This window comes from Odocoileus virginianus, chromosome 30, assembly GCF_023699985.2.
Source record: "Odocoileus virginianus isolate 20LAN1187 ecotype Illinois chromosome 30, Ovbor_1.2, whole genome shotgun sequence".
In the NCBI taxonomy this organism is placed as follows: Eukaryota; Metazoa; Chordata; class Mammalia; order Artiodactyla; family Cervidae; genus Odocoileus; species Odocoileus virginianus.
In genome coordinates, this window is record NC_069703.1 from 17,148,059 (window position 1) to 17,162,990 (window position 14,932).

Consider the following 14,932-nt stretch of genomic DNA (forward strand, 5'->3'; position numbering starts at 1 on the left):
TCTTCTGCATTGGCAAGTAGATTCTTTACCACTGTGCCAACTGGGAAGCCCCTCTATGTACATAAGATTAGATAAAACAGTAATTCCAAGCCATATTAGTGGAGTAAGAAATGTTTGCTGTCTTTCAAATAATTTAACCACTGTTGCTAAGCAGTGTCAGATGCTGCAGCTGAAAAAAAAATGCTGAATATATATATATATATAGTATATACATATATATATATAAATTTATGCCAAATATTGCATTTTATTCTGTCTTAAGTAATACAGTAATTTGGAGTTTCTAAAATTACTAAGTGTAATTACCAAATAAAAGGAAAAATTAATCTACTCTAGCTATCTCATCTTCTGGGAGTGTATTACTATTTGCAGAGTAGGTTTTATATACTGCCATCTTATATAAGAGAATAAATAACACAGTAAAAGGTGTGTAAGCAGGAAATTCCTCTAAAGGAAGGCTGGAGAGGGATAGGTGTTAACCAAAGTTTCTACAGTGTGTATTAGAATTAATGGGAAAAAAGATACAGGGAAACTTTGTAGTAACATTACATGATACACTGTATTGAGAATTACAGGGCATATTTACAATAACTCATATAATTCAGCAAAAATAAAGACCTAAATTCAGGATACTCAAAATACTAATGGTATCTGAAATAGGAGTGGCTATCCATATAGAAAACTTCTGGAAAATTGGATCAAGTGTTACAAATGCTTAGCAGCTGGATGGATAGTCCTTTAAATTTTTGTTTTCTTAAATGCATCCTACCAACTTTTGATTATTCATGCATTTGTTTTTGGCTGTGTTGGGTCTTTGTTGCTGCGCAGGCTTTTCGGTAGTTGGTAGGGGCACTCTCTAGTTGAGGTGCGTGGGCTTCTCTTGTGGAGCGTGAGCTCTTGGGCACACGGCTTCAGTAGCTGCAGTTCCCGGGTTCCGGAGATAAGGCACATGGGCTGAGGTGCTCCACAGCATGTGGAATCCTCCTGGACCAGGGATCAAAGCCATATCTCCTGCATTGGCAGGTGGATTCTATAGCACTGAGCAACCAAGGAAGCCCCCTACTGCCTCTTCAATGATATTTACCATGGTGCTTTCAAGTTTAAATGAGCTTAAATACACCAACTATAAGCATATAATTCATGATTGGGAAATTTAATAGATGCCCAGGAAATGTTTTTCTTCAGTATGCTTTCAAATCTGTTACCTTGTTTTATTTTAACAACATTCCTATGATATAGGCAACTTTGGCCTTTAGAATTATTCACATTTTACTGTAGAAGATGAGCTTGCTACCTGACCAGGGAGAGAAATATGGAATTTCTATTCAGATGACTCTATTGCCTTGATGTTCTTTCTGATAAAGCTTGCTGCCTTTCAGGACTGGAACCATGACAGACTTAACAAAAAGTTGGAAATGACCCTGAAAAGAAGAAAATATTTTACAAAGACAGAGATGTGACTTGCCAGGTGAAGACTGTGCAGTTTTATCATCCTTCTTGTTGACTGGGTCAACATTTGTAATCTAACCTCTCACTTACACTTTAGAGAAATAACATTTCCTCTTACAGTATTTTTATACATATTACATGCTTTCAAAGCTGTTCTTTACCACATATCTCAAAGAGAAACTTAAAAATATCTGAGTGGCTATGGAATATGATATAAATTCCTACGGACCCCCATTTCTCACTTTTTCCCTAAAAACACAATTTTTAAAAATCACTTCCAATAGGTAGTTGTATAACACTTGACAAAATGAGGTGACTATACTTGCGGTTATCTCCTATTTCTTTCTTAGAAATCTTGTGTTTGTATGCTGTGACTTCTGTGTGACTGTAAACACCATCTTTTCTTTAAGTGATGGTCTTTATGCTGCTTAAGACAGATACTACTGTAAAAAAGCTTCTTTCCCATGAAGCTAGAGTTCATTTTAGTTTTTATTTTTCTAGAGGAAAAAAGATACTTGTTTATTAAACAAACTTTAATCAAAAAATTGGGGAGAAAATGCTATGTCCTACCAATTTCTAAGGGATTTATTGTACTTCTGATATAGCTATGTCAGCTCTGCTAGTGAGAGTTACACTAAAAAGTTCAATTGGCAATGCTTGTTTCTATTTCAAAAATGTCAATTCATTGTTTGAAGTTCTAAAAATTATTGCTTCTCACATTGCTTAAAAAAAAAAAAGTTATTGACCTACTTAATTTTTCTAAAATTTAAAGCAGTCTTGCTGCTGCTGCTAAGTCACTTCAGTCGTGTCCGGCTCTGGGCGACCCCATAGACGGCAGCCCACTAGGCTCCCCCGTCCCTGGGATTCTCCAGGCAAGAACACTGGAGTGGGTTGCCATTTCCTTCTCCAATGTGTGAAAGTGAAAAGTGAAAGTGAAGTAGCTCAGTCGTGTCCGACTCTTAGCGACCCCATGGACTGCAGCCCACCAGGCTCATCCGTCCATGGGATTTTCCAGGCAAGAGTACTGGAGTGGGGTGCCATTGCCTTCTCCTTAAAGCAGTCCAGACAAGTTAAAACTAAGCTGAACAGAAAACAGTAAACTTTACAGTTGAGGTTCTAACTCTTCTTTCAAAATTGCTTCACCTAACAAGACTTTAAGTACAGTTGGCCCTTAATATCCTTGGGTTCGGCATCCACAGATTCAACCAATCACAGCTCAAAAATATTTGGGAAAAAAAGTCTAGATAGAACCAGTAAGCAAAACTTGAATCTGCTGTGTTCCAGCAACTATTTTATAAATTGTTTGCATCATATTTACAACTATCTACATAGTATTTACAACTATCTAAATAGTATTTACATTGTATTATGCATTATAACATATACAGGAGGATGTGCAGTATGTTATATGTAAATACTATGCCATTTTACAGAAGAGACTTGAGCATCCTTGGCTTTTGGTATTCGAGAGTGCTCCCAGAGCCAATCCTCTATGGCTAGTGAGGTGCAACTGTACTATAAAGATAAGGTGGTATTTCTGTCACACTTCCAACATCATCTGTTACAATTCTGGACAAACAATAGATACTTTACAATTGTTTAAAACAAATGCTTGTATCAGCTGTCTCTTCCTTGCTCTCTTACTGATTTATTTTGGTCAAAGCACACTGATAGGAAGTTATTTCAGTGTTTGTCAATTACAACATTTAAAGATTTAAACATTGAGTTTAATGTGGAAGGAGGATGCTAGAATTGGCCAATAGGAATAAGTGATTAACTCTGAAATAATGAAAGGGTGCTGCAGTAGCCATAATAGTCAGTTTTATGCTTGCAAGGAAATGATGAGTGGGAAATTTGTGACACCTGACTAAAAATCAATGCTCATGGAAGGTGATATAATAGCTTTAAGCTGGAAAAAAAATAAGTACAGGGGAAATCAAAGCTGACACGGTGAAACTGCACAGAAAGAAGTGGGTAGAATAATGACAATGTCAGGCAACTAATGGAGCTAATGAGGCATAACGTGATGGCACTAAAGATCTCATGTCCTCTAAAACGACTAGTTAATTTAGCTGACTAATTTCCTTACCTCTCCTACTATATCTCTTAAGAACACCCTGGTGGTCCCCTTATATGATAGTTTGTATCATTTCTCAGAATTCTCAAAACAGTCATATTAGAAGGATACACTTGGAAAGAGGAAGTAAATGCTAAAAATCAGGTCCTTAACTTATTTATTAAAGTGATGATCATCTAACTCCAAAACAAATCTCAAAGTTGTTTTCCATATGAGAGAACATGAAGGAAAGAGAAATGAAAGTAAAACATACACCTCTATCTTTTCTGGCTCCCAGAGGAAAAAAATATTAAAATGAAATATTTGTACTGTGTTAAGAGAAGAAAATGGGGCTTCCCCGGCGGCTCAGTGGGGAAGAATCTGCCTGCAATGCTGGAGACGTGGGCAGGAGACACGGGCTTGATCCCCGGTAAGGAAGTTCCCCCGAAAAAAGAAATGGTAACCCACTCCAGTATTTCTGACTGGAAAAATCCCATTTCATGGGGTCACAAAAGAGTTGGACACGATTGGGTGACTAAACAACAGCAAAAGAGAAGAAAGCTTAATACCAGATTAAAAAGTCTACACGTATGCTATATTTGCATTATGTTAAATTATTTCCAATCTCCTGATTGGGTTGTAAGGAGATCAGACAATATCTTCCTTCACGTTCTTCTTAGAAATAGTAAGAGAGGGCTGTAGAAGTGGCTAAAGGAGAACTCTAATTAAAGGGATTCAAAGACATTTGGATGCAGCCAAGTAAACTCCTTAAAATTGCAGGACAGCTATTGTTTTCAAGGTAGCAGTCACTGCCTTTCTCTGAAAACTGATTTAACTTGGCTGGGACAGGCTTCCCTGCTGGTGAGTTAAAGGGTACCAAACAACACGAGATGTTTTATCTTGGTTAAGCTGATCATTTGTCCTACTTTAGCAAGTGATGCAAATTTCCCTGCAAAGCTCTTTGCTCATTAGCTCATAATTAGGGTAATAAATCTGGAATCACCAAACACATCCATGAAAACATCACAGTACTGTAAAAATGGAAGTGGGCTCTTTCTATTCTGTAGGAAGCAGTAGAGAATTTGCTGAAATCAATTCAATTTCTGAATGCAAAGCTACATGTAATTGACATAAATTTAACCCCTAGGAAGAAGAGGATTGGAGAAAGAAATGGCAACACACTCCAGTATTCTTGCCTGGAGAATCTCAGGGACAGAGGAGCCTGGTGGACTGCCGTCTATGGGGTCACACAGAATCAAACACGACTAACACAACTTAGCAGCAACAGCAGCAGGAAGAAGAGGAGGAAACAGTCTGGGTGGCATGAAATCACTTTTAACAGTCTAAGTGAAAACTGAAAGCTTTAAATGCATTTCTTAAAAAAATATTTTAGAATTATAAGCATTCTTTATGTATGAATTATTTTTAAGCAGGTCTTTCACACACATTTTCACACATGAAGCTTTTTGCAAGTAAGCACTTACTATGCTGCTAGGGGAAACCGGTGGCCTGAAGGTACCAAGCAATCAGTCACAATTCACACAGTAAGTCAAAATATTGAGTCAAGAAAAAAGCCCAGTAGAGGACTCAGCAAAGCACGAGGCGCACACTCCACCTATACAGAATTCTGGGGTGGATGGATAACTTGACTACTCTTGAGACAACGGAGAGTTGCAGAGTCATGAGAAATCAAGCAGTTCTGCTTTCATTTACTTTTAACAACAACAAAAAAGCTAATTCTAGGCCAGTTACTTGTATACTTATAATACATCTTTCATTCTGCACTGCTTGCAATTTATTTGCAATAGTATGTTTGCAACTTGTTTACAAATATGATCCCTCCTCCCTCAAAACTCCTATTAACTGATACCAGTCCAGATCATGCCTGTACATGCTACGGAGCTTCTGTTTATTTCCGAGCTCCACCCAACTTGTTCATTTTCCTCATCACTCAAGATTTAGAGAAAGTTGATTCATGTCAGTACTGTAACATGTAGATCGACTAAAACTAACTTCAAGATTACGGCAGATACGTCTTCTCTATAATACCTGGAATTGCCCTTATAGTCCCTGTGTTTGTCCTAATCCCTGTGGCACTTAAACCACAAAGAAACTGAGTAGTTTATTTATGTTACTACTGAGAATATGTTTCTTGTTGCTCAAAAAAGTGGTTATGTTGAGACCCTAAATGATTCCAGTCTTAGCAGAGGAGTCAGGATGAACTGCTTAGTGGTCTATTTACTCCTTCGAAGGGGAAATTTTTCTTCAATTATTCATTGGGATCTCTTTTTGAGACTAAAATGCAGACTTTTGGCTAAGATGAAACTATTAGAAATACATGTCCTCTGAAAAGAAAAGACAATAACAACCCCAAAAAAGCCACATAAAGTGAATGTGACATCTATTTATATTTTATCCTTAGAAGATAAGTTTCTAAAGATGTGACCACAGTGGAACCTTAGTATATGCTAATAGGTAAACAGGAAGATATTCATCATATAACATTAGCTGAAAGACCAAATGTGCAGGTCAAATAAAATGTAGGCTCAAATAAAATATATTTTATTTTGTATTTAACTCCTTAAAGGTCTTTAGTAGTCTGACTGAAGCTGAAAATATTTAGAATGATGTACATAGGTATGAGAACTAAATCCAGTCATTGTGAATAAATTGTATCAGTACTTAAATTCTCCTCCATCTTTTACCTTAAAAAAATCAATTTAAATATTTCTTTGCTCACTTCCCCATTCTTTAATTTATTAAAGACCTACATAGCCATTGTCCTATCCCTGTATGGGGTATTTAGCACTAATTTAACATTTTACCAATGTATTCAAACTTTGCTCCTTAGCCTTTTGGTAAAGTAAAAAATTCCTATAAATTATAAGAGGTTAATACACTGCCTAGAAGTCTCTCAGAAAACTCTATTTAATAATTATCAGTTTTTCAAACCCTGACATTTTCTGAAAAGCAATTGCAAGTAGCATTTCTTCTGGTAGATCCATAGGCACCATCCTGTGTAAAGGGCTTCAGTCCAGATTGGTAGTTACCTAAACTAGAGAATGGGACACAAAAGATATTTTCTAGAGCTATCAAAATGGAAGAGGAGAATTACCTTTAGATGCATTTAAATACTGAAGACTGAGTCATAAAATAGAAACAAAAATATAAAGGTGAAAGAGATAGTTCAGAAGTGGCTGCCCTGATGGCTTAAAAGGTAAAGCATCTGCCTGCAATGCAGAAGACCCGGGTTCAATCCCTGGGTCGAGGAAGGTCCCCTGGAGAAGAGAATGGCTACCCACTCCAATATTTTTGCCTGAAGAAGTCCATGGACAGAGGAACCTGGTGGGTCACAGTCCATGGAGTCACAGAGAGTCACACATGACTGAATGAGTAACAGTAGATTGTTAGGGGAAAAGAAAAGGAAAACAGGAAGAAAGAAAAAGAAAGCAAATAATAGAAGATATCAGATACTCTGAAGCTTCTCACTTTAGCACTCCATCAACATTCCATTTTACTCACTCCAGGAGAAACAACGCTGTTCCTTGGTCCCTCTCTCCCACCTCTCAGGAGAGCATCCCTGAATTCCAAGGTCATATTCTGACCACACTCCCCTCTCATCGCTGTGTGTCATCAGCACTGCATTTGAACAAAATGAGGGTTTCCTATGATTTATTGTCTATTGTAAAAGAAGCACTTACTATGTCTTGTTTTTCCACTAGAATTAGGTGTTTTACATTCACTGAAGTGTAACCTGGACAGTGAAGTAAAAAATAATTCCTTGGGTTCTTGAAGATTCAATCAATGATCCCTTTGGCTGCCTCTTTATCTGGTGTTTGTTTTTTTTTTTATTGGAGTATAATTGCTTTATAATGCTGGGTCTGTGTCTGCTGCATAGCAAAGTGAGTCAGCTATGTGCTTGCTCAGTTCTCAGTCATGTCCAGCTCTTTGCAACCCCATGGAGTGTAGCTTGCCAGGCTCCTCCGTCCACAAAATTCTCCCAGCAAGAACATTGGAATGGACTGCCATTTTCTCCTCTAGGGGATCTTCCCAACCGAGGGACTGAACCCACATCTCCTCTGTCTCCTTCAACTGGCAGGCAGATTTTTTACTACTGAGACACCCGGGAAGCCCCGAATCAGCTATATGCACACATATATCCCCTCCCTCTCGAAACTTCCTTCCTTGCCTGACCCCCATTTCAGCCTTCTAGGTCATCACAGAGCACTCAGCTGAACTCCCTGTGTTATACAGTATCTTCCCATTAGCGATTTATTTCACACATGATAATGTGTGTGTGTCTGTGTATCAATGCTACTGTCTCAATTTGTCCCATATTCTTCTTCCCCTACTGCATCCACAACTCTGTTCTCTGCATCGGCATCTCTTTTCCTGCCCTGGAACTAGGTTCATCTGTACCATGCCTCTTTATTATTAAGCCAGAACATACTAAATGCATGGAATCTTTTGGCTTATTGAACTAATTCAGTACACACAACTTATCTTTAGATCTCAACCCCAGTTCTGTCTTTTCTCCCTTGGGGAATCTCCACTAGAAAGCTCTCTGCCCCCTCCGATCTCGGGTACACTTCTCTCTGAGTTGAACTCTCAGTGCGTTCTTTCTTCAGGGGGATTGGCATTTTAACACTTGAATCCCATTCTGCAATGGAAAACTTTGCCCCAAAGACATTTCAGTTATTCCACCAAGTTTGTACTTAAGAGACAGGCTCTGAAAGTTCACTTCCCTCAGTAAGTTTAAGGCGGTGGTGGTGGGGGGTGACTTTCGCTCACACCCCCTGTTGTGTTCTGTACTGGAGTCCATGCAAGAAGTTGCTTCAGTGGCAGCTGCTGCCTGCCATTTCCAGGAGGCAGAGATAATCATGGAACTCGGAGCTCAGCTGAAATTATTCTAGTCAAAACCAAGACATGGTGAACAAGCCGGGCTTTATTCTGCTTCAAAGCTAGGCCTCCCCTCTCTTTCTTCGTCACGGTGCCCCTTGTCCCCCCGATGCTGAGGTGGCTGGACTATGTGGAATGTTCATGTTCTACAAGGCTGGTGCACATAGGATATGAGCTGATGCAAGGGGGAAAAAGTGTGTTTCATTTAGACCAATTCAGGAAAAACTGTTTAGAGCCCACTGAAAAAAATTCAATATTAGAATAGCCTTACTCGGTCTTTTGTGAGGGTAGATATACTTAAACAAACTGATATTAACCATTAAATATCAGTGGAACCAAAATGGAAGGCACTTCTTATTCACTGACATGTTAAAGACTGTCATAATATAGGACAATTTTCTAAACTGAATCCTAAGTATAGGTCCTGTATCAGTTGGAAAAGTCAGGAAGATAAAAAATTTAAGCTGGAAGATGCTCATCATGTGGTGTCTAATTCTCTTTAGGTCATTAAAAAACCCAGAATAATTAATATCAAAATTTCTATGAAAGAAGAAATGATTTCTTTGCAAGTGAGAAACAGAAAGCTTCAAACTTGAGTTATGGGAAGACAGCAGGAATTGAGGATGTGAACCAAACACTTAAACTTTTAACATGAGGGCAAATGTCATGATTATCTAATTCAACCTCCCAGATTTTACAGACAAGGAACCAGATCAGTTACATAACTTTTCAAGGCATTTAGAGGGAGTCATTCACTTCAGTTTGATGACTAGTTCCCTCATTTTTCAACTGTGGAACATTAAGTATGTAACTTTACTATAGTTTTCTGTCTACAGAATTGGGATGATTTTATAGTGTTACCTCATAAGGCTATTGCAAGTAACAAATCATTCATTTCATATATATAATCATATATATATAGTCCACCCAAATCAGTATATGTAACTAGTCTGCACTCAATTATAGACTTCTTTCCATAATTCTCCTTTGACATGAGGGATTGTAATTTTACTCATGATTTACAGAATAATCTTCAGAATATAGAGAGATCTTCCATTTACACATCTGGAAGAAATAGCATCCCTATGAATGTCAGAATTAAAATATATTCAATTTTAGTTCTCGTCTGAAATTTAAGTGGATCTTTAACAAGAACTTTTGCCAGACTCGAAAACAGGTAGTAATTCAACACGTCGAACAAGCATTTCAAGTCTGGCTGAGCCTTGAAGAATGGGAAAAAAGGAAGTGGAGGAGACTCCCCCATTGGGCGATAACACCTCCCCACCCTGCTCATAACTCAGACAGCTCTCTGCTTTGAAGAGCAGAGGGATAAAGAGAAATGATAAGAAAATTAAGACTTTCTTGCAACTCTGCCTTTCTTAGAATTTCTCTTTCCATGAAAGTCTCCCTTTCTCTTTTCAGTTCTTAGCCTATCATTCAAGTTCATGAAAATTTCCCAAGATACTCAGCCCACAGTCACCTCTTAGTCTCATAAACTTCTGGCACTTATCATCCTGCCATTAATTTGGATGTTAATCCAAAGCCACCCTCTGATAACGCCTCTGCTGCTTTAATATTTTGCTATTATTTTCCCTGTGTTTAATATTTTGTTTCCCAACTAGATTGCAAGTAACTCGAAGTCCCTGGAAGATATCATCTTCTTCTTTTTTTTTTTTATTGGTTGACCAAAGAAAGAAAAGGCAATGCAGAAAAAGAAAGTAAACACTGTAATTCAGAAGAATTCGCTAGAACAGCTCAAATACCAGCTTTGCTCCACAAGCCCCACCCCAAAACTAAGCAGGACTGAAATGGCCAAAGCAAAGTACTAACAAAGCTCAGTAAATATTTAGCTTGAGTACAGCGATAGATTGCTAACTAAACTTTTTGCCTCCAATCTCTCCTGTCCAATCCATTCTTCACACGACTGCTTGAGCTGTCTTACCTATCCTACTGAGGCACTCAATAATCAGTTGCTTAACTGAATTTATTAAGCATATATTTTTTGCTAGGAAAAAATTACATTGGTGATTTAACAACTGTATCAATTGTTGTACTGTCAGTGAAAAGACAGAACTTTGGCAATTTAAAAGTATAAGAATGTCAACTTAGGAAACAAGGTCTGGTATAAGGTATCCAGGTCCTTTCTAAATTCATCAGGACAACTGCAAACTACAGCGTGTTTCTGTTTACTGTTCTCTTAGCAACTCTGGAAAATAATAACTCTTTTTCTAAATCACACTATACAAAACATACAGTTTGACCATTAATGATCTTACTAGAATAATACTGATGTTAGAAACTGTAATTCGGAAAATATTACACATAAAATAGGTTCATTCATTCAATCAACAGGTAGATATTCAGTACCTTCTACATTCCACATACCAAGACTGATAAAATTACAACAGATAAAACAAATACTAGGATGTTATGAGAAACTTGTAATCTTGTTAACTACAACAAAATAAATGTGTATAGGTAAGATCATACCTTTTGAATCAGTAGGGCTTAAGCAGGAAACGGATGGCACATTCAAATGAAGGAAGTTTGAGAAGAGTATAATGTGAGCTTTCGTGAGCTGGGAGGAGGAAACTCTAGGGCCAGTATCTCTGTGAGGTATTTGTGAAGAGAAGGACTCTTCATGACCCTTGTCCTAAAGGCACAGCGGGCAAGGGTGCTCGTTGTTAGAACTGGAGACAGAAATCGTGCTGGTGCGGAGGTAGGTGGGCAGAGCTGGAACCTTTGACGTGGGGCTGGGACCTGCAGGACACATGTCCCTCTCATTCTGGGTGCTGCCTCCTACGCCTGTCTGGAGGTCAGACAGTGAGGAGTCTTGCTGGTGGGGTCCATACAGTTCAGATACCTCAGCTGCAGAGAAATTGCAGAGAATAGAGCATAGATCCAGAGATTATGCTGCTCAGCATCCTTTTAAAAACTTCATCACCACTAGGGATGCAGTCAGTATGGATTGGTTGAACAGTACAAATCATTCATGAATGAGTGACTTAAAGTAATACATTTTTAAAACAGCACATTCTGCTGAGATTCCTAAGGCAGGGTGTCAGAGCAGCTATCAAGACTGATACTTTTTATAGAAAAAGGAAAATTAAAGAAGGAAGAAGAAAAAGATGGTTTAGCTGTATACTACTACTACTTTCAGCCATGTATGCCCATTGCTTACCATTTATGCCTAATTACTATGTAGCACAATAATGTGTATCATTAAACATATGTAATATTCACTTTACAGTAGTCACTTTGCAATGTTAACTTCACACAATTAGCTCAGTCTAAATTGGGGCAGTTTTTGTAGGTTTTGACTCATACAGGATAGTCTCTCTTTTAACTCAAAGTAAGTAATTTGCTTCAGTGATACTCTGTCCAATCATATGGTCTCCAGGACCCAGGAAATGAAAAAAAAAAGTTGTAGATCCTTTCAAAGTAATATTACTTACTTTAGTTGTGCTCAGAGCCAAATCAAAGTCCAGGATTGGGTTATCAACTCATTCCAGTCATGATATTGAGTAGGGAAAAGCTCATGCCAGACCCTTTATAACTCTTAAGTCATGGAACTCAGAATGCAGTCAACTGCCACCAGAAGGATCAAATGGGCAAGGGGTGTGCTATCTTTAGCAAACACATTCTGGTCTCTAAGACCACACTCCACTTTTTGCACTTGAACTAGTTCTTAATTGTAGTGTAAAACTGGAGACAAGCTGACCTACTCACAAACACCAACGATTAAGGTGATTATGATGTGTTAGTACTACATGTTTGCATGTCTAGTAATGACTCAGACGTCTTATTACTGAGTTTTTGCATTCATTGCAAAGATATTTCATAAATTTTTTTCCTTGATAAAGGGAAAATAGATTTGGTTTACAGATTCCAGATCTTTTAAATTGCCAGATAGAATGCCTGAAATATACTATAGGTTGTTCTAAAAAGGTTCAGTTTAATTGTATCAAAAGCCATAATTCAGCAGTGGGCCTAATACTATAATTAAAGGAGGTTCAAGGTACTATGTGGTAAGCATTTAAAGGATTAATCTACTTTAAAGAGATGTTCCTTTGATCCCAGTGAAGAGTTGAGCTGCTATGCCTCACATCTGGATAAGGATCTATCCTCAGAAATGTCAAAGTGTGAACATGTGCAGGGGCATGGGCCATATTTCACAGCCTTACAAAATACAAGAATGTCAGGGATTCCACTCCTCCTTGGGGATTCATCTAGGATCACAGGACCCCTTACAGTTACTGTCTCCTCATTGCAGGCCTTCACTTGTGATAAGAGGGGAGGATGGTTATATCAAGACCCACTATGAACCCAGTGAGAAAGCAACATGGTGATATGGAGAAAGGCCAGTTTCACATCATCCTTGCCTGATGTGTTATCTGACCTTTAGACAGTTTGCCATTGTTGTAGAGAAGGCTGCTAAATTAACCACTAAAATATCAACAGGCATTCATTGACTATCTGTGGTAAGCAAATGATGGAATTACGACAGCTTAGGGTATTTTTTTATGGGTTAAAAACACTTCCTATATAATAATAATGGAAGTATAGCTACCCTATATTGCTTGCCTATTTTCTACTACATACTTAATCAGGATTTTAATTCATTGATCAATCTTGTGAGGTATACCATATACCCATTACTTAGCTGGGGCTTCCCTGGAGGCTCAGATGGTGATGAATTCACCTACAATGCAGGAGACCTAGGTTTGCTCCCTGGGTTGGGAAGATGCCCTGAAGGAGGGCACAGCGACTCACTTCAGTATACTTGCCTGGAGAATCCCCATGGACAGAGGAGCCTGGTGGGCTGCAGTCCATGGGGTCACGAAAAGTCGGACACGACTGAGTAACTAAGCACGCACGCATATCACGTGGCTGAATGGAAACAGACATTAACCCATGGTCCCATAGTGCACATAGGAGGAGGAGCCTGGATTTGAGACCAAGGCTGCCCAGTTCTAAACCTCACATGCTTCCTACTATTCTGCAAGCCTTAGCAACACATTTCAGCTTTTCAGTTATGGTTGTTCTTTTTTTTTTTTCTCCATGGAAATTTCCCAATTACCGCGTACACATAAACCCACAGCTTATCCCTGACTCTCCTCCTGCTCTCTGTTCCTCTAAAACATCTGACTCAGAGTAATCTTCCTGAAGCAGCAAGATACTGAGGCTCATGAAGCAGAAGTTACTCTTATGTCACTTGGGACAACGACCTATGGGCTGTGGTCAGTAGATTATACCCTGGAAAGGTCACAGTTTGGGGGGGTCAGAGGTGATGACTCATACGATATCTTCTTTTTATCATGATTGGTTTTAAGAAATGTCAGAAATGTCCAGTCATCCAAGTTTTCTAAGAAATCTGCTGGCAAAATAATAGTTTTTTTTTCCTCCCCAAAGTTTAAAAAAAATCCACTTAAGGTATTCTGTAACCCATTGTTTAGGGAGGACTGTCAGGAGTTAACAATTATAAATTTCTCCTTCCCAAGACTCACTCTGGCACCTGTGGCTTAGATCCCATCCCTTCCAAATTCCTCAAGAAACCTGTTACCACATGTTTTGCCTTCATCTCTAGAATCTTTTTTGAGTTTCTGCTTCATTCCACTTTTCTTTTCTTCTGCCTTCACATTTCACCAAAAGCTTGCTCCGCTGTCCCCTCCAGCTACCGTCTTCTGTCTCTCATTTTCATTGTTGAGCTATTTAAACAAGTGGTCTCAGGATGCTGCCATCACCCTTGCCTCAAGTAAGCCTCCCTTCAGCCTCTGACATTCCGGCTCCCACCCCACCACCCTTTCCTGGATATGTAGTAGATTATTTCTTTGCCAAATACATTGGACAGTCTTTACTCTTATCTCTGTGTCATGTTAATTTTAATTGCTCAATCCTCCTCGAAACTGGCTTCATTCTTGGTTTCCTTTTGTCTCTTCCTACAAATTTCAGTAGCTTTTTTCCCTGCTATTTTCCCTTTGTGTGTGTGGTTTTTTTTTTAATTTTTCTATTTTAGAGTTTCTATGTAGTGCTGACTTAATCTTTTTTACTAATCTTTAGCAGCTTTATTGAGATATAATGGACATACAGTAAACAGAACATATTAAAAATATACAATTTGACGTTTCAATATATTTATACACCAATGAAACCATCACCACCATCAAGACAACAAATGTATCCATCACCCCCACAAAGTTTCTTCATGGCCCCCTGTAATCCTCTCTCCTTTCCTTTGTCCTCCACTTCTTCCCTAAGCAACCAATTATCTAATTTCTGTCACTATAGATTAGTTTTCACTTTCTAGAAGTTTTATAAATGGTATGATTCAGTATTCACTTTTCTTTTGACCTGACTTTTTTCACTCAGTATAATGATTTTGAATTACTACTGCGTATATCAATAATTCATTCTATTTTATTGTTGACTTATGAATTCATTGTATAAATAGTATACTAGGATTGGTCCACTCATGTAAATTCTAACTACTCTTTGATAGACATGTGCATTATTTCCAGTTTTTTGGTT

The 14,932-nt window shown here is 38.3% G+C and overlaps 1 long non-coding RNA gene across 1 annotated transcript in view; it reads right to left on the reverse strand.

The window, feature by feature from the left end:
- The window catches only part of LOC139032176 (uncharacterized), a 46,316-nt gene extending 34,302 nt beyond the window's left edge, over positions 1 to 12,014 (reverse strand). The window contains exon 1 of the long non-coding RNA XR_011484691.1: positions 10,895 to 12,014. This is a non-coding gene — a long non-coding RNA (uncharacterized lncRNA). The remainder of the gene's footprint in view (positions 1 to 10,894) is intronic.
- Positions 12,015 to 14,932: the final 2,918 nt, after the last annotated feature.